This window comes from Limulus polyphemus, unplaced genomic scaffold, assembly GCF_000517525.1.
Source record: "Limulus polyphemus unplaced genomic scaffold, Limulus_polyphemus-2.1.2 Scaffold759, whole genome shotgun sequence".
NCBI lineage: Eukaryota > Metazoa > Arthropoda > Merostomata > Xiphosura > Limulidae > Limulus > Limulus polyphemus.
Window position 1 is genome coordinate 277,679 of NW_013666369.1, and position 2,552 is coordinate 280,230.

Sequence of the window (2,552 nt, forward strand, 5' to 3'; positions counted from 1 at the left end):
AATTACAATAAATGCAAGATATTGCATGTAGGTTATCATAATTTGAATTATAAGTATAATTTGAATGGGAATAATCTTAACAGTGTTATGAAAGAATAGGATCTTGGTGTAGTGGTTGATCAGTCTCTTAAGCCACTCAAGCAGTGTGCTATTGCTAGAAATATGACAAATAGGATTTTAGGTTATATTTATAGAAACATTGAATACAAGTCTAAAGATGTTATAATTTATTGTAGAGATCACTGGTTAAGCTACATTTGGAGTATTGTGTTCAGTCTTAGGCTCTTTACTTTAGGAAAGGGTTCAGAGGAGAGCTACTAGAAAGGTGCCTGAAATGGAAGGGGTTGTCATACAAGAAGAGGGTTAAGATCTCTGAAAATGTTTTCTTTTGAAAAAGGAAGAATTAGAGGGCATCTGATTAAGGTGTTTAAGATTGTTAAGGGAAATGATAGTATTCATGTATCATCGTTTTTGATATTTAATGGCAAGATTGGAAAGACTAGGGGACACAAATATAAATTTTGGCAAGGTAGGAGTCATCTTTAACTAAGACAGTTTTATTTTTCTAACAGGGTGGTTGGCCTTTGGGAATGGCTAACCTTCAGATGTTGTGGAGGCAGTAAATTTAAGCAGGTTTAAGAGAAAGCTTGATGATTATATGAATGATAAAAGCTGGCTTTGAGTTTTTTTTATATTTATTTAATACTTTTATTTTAGTTTAAGAGGATGGGACAGCCTAGTTGGAGCAATAGGTCTCTTATTGTCCCTAAACATTATATTAGGTTATACTTTCATGTATAGATCACTGGTTAGCCTTCATTTGGTGTAGTTTTCAGTTTTAGGTCCTTACCATAGGAAAGATATTCAATTTTCAGAAAGGATTCAGAGGAGGGCTACTAGAATACCTAAGATGGAATGGTTGTCATACAAGGAGAGATTAAGATTTCTGAAATTGTTTTCTTTTAGGAAGAGTTAAAAGAAATCTGAGTGAGGTGTTTATGATTGGGGATTTATAGTGTTAATGCATCATCTCTTTAAATAATTAATTATGAGAAGGGTAGTATTACAGGACACAAGTACAAATTTTGGCAAGGTACGAGTCATCTTCAGCTAACAGTTTTATTTTTCTAAAAGTAAACATTGGCAGATTTAGAGAGTGGTCCTGCAATCCCAGGACCATTCCCAAAGTTTGTAAATTTTTTTCAGGACCCACTAATCAATAAAATCAAGAATTGAAAAATATCCGAAACACCCTCATGGACGAGAACAGTACGTAGCCCACTTGTTTGTGTGTCTGTTTAGCAATTTAAATTGACCCTGATCAAATGGGTTGCCTTTGAAGGTGGTGATAGAATTAAGGTAGTTAAACTTTAAGGGAAAGCTTGATAAATATTCAAATAAGAGCCATTTTTGCTTTTTATGTCAATTTAGTTGATGGGACAGCATAGAACTCGTTACTGGACCAACAGTTCCCTTGCTGCCCTTAAAGTTAAATATTATTTTTATCAATTTATGTACCTTTCTCACGGCGTGAATGGGTAATGAAGAAAAACTTCAAGTTTAACAGGCAGGCAGCACACTAGCGTGTAGTGGTGCAAATGGTTAAAAGAAAATAAAGTTAGGTATGCCTATAGATACACTTTCAATTTACATTGCTATTAAAACAATTTAAATAGCTTTCCTGCGTTACAAACAAAGCGCTGCTTCTATTCAAATAGTTTGACCTTGACTCGAGATTAACGCAAGTCTGAAGCATCTCTATCTGTGAAAAGTTCCTATTCGTTTTCCATACCCAATCCAAGAAATGGCGATTCCCCATAGCAGTCTTATCCCATCCAGAATTTTTAAAATGTCCAAAAATTTTTAGCATAATACATTTGTTTAAACTCTTTATACTTACAAGGAGGTCTCAGTTTGGTCGGTTCTAACAGTTAAGCCTTTAGATACGGAAATCACACTTTAATTGTTTTGATATTGTATATTCTTATTTATGAAAACTCTCAAGCAGCAGGCAATAATACTATTACAGTGCCACCTTCAACGTATATTAAAAATAAAATTAAGTAAAAGATTTGTTTGTAATTTAAAGGGGATATTTACAATACCTTACTAGATGCAATTTCGCAGAGTCCCCGAAAGTGTTCTGTTTCAAGAGTAAATATGACCAAAATTAAGAGTAACAAACATTTTTATTTCTTGCTTTTTAAAATCCATATGTCATGCTGTGTTGTAGCCTACAGAGCACATAATTCTTCTTGTGATTTATGGAATGCGCACGTTTTACTCACGTCACGACAGCACAAATTGCAACGCTAAGCGTTCCTTATGCGACGTCATTTTAGTGTCTACTGACTGACTAACAGACAGCACACTAGCGTGTAGTGGTACAAGTGGTTAAAACAAAATTAAATAAAACTCTTACGGTACAATTAACTACTCAGCAACTTAGTGGCACACGAGTGCCCATCCCCTCTGCTATACCCCATCCAGCCTAAAGAACCCTGGCATTGGGGTAAAGGCCTTGCCGACATTAGATACGGCATTAATGCTTG

At 34.8% G+C, this 2,552-nt stretch overlaps 1 protein-coding gene across 3 annotated transcripts in view; it reads right to left on the reverse strand.

Moving 5' to 3' along the window:
• LOC106460360 (G-protein coupled receptor 143-like) overlaps positions 1-2,024 on the reverse strand; it is a 122,788-nt gene extending 120,764 nt beyond the window's left edge. For 2 of the 3 annotated variants that reach the window (XM_022387063.1, XM_022387065.1), the window contains exon 1: positions 1,901-2,024. The gene's annotated coding sequence lies outside the window, so the exon portion shown is untranslated. The remainder of the gene's footprint in view (positions 1-1,900) is intronic. The other variant, XM_022387064.1, reaches the window with a different exon arrangement.
• Between the last annotated feature and the right edge of the window lie 528 nt (positions 2,025-2,552).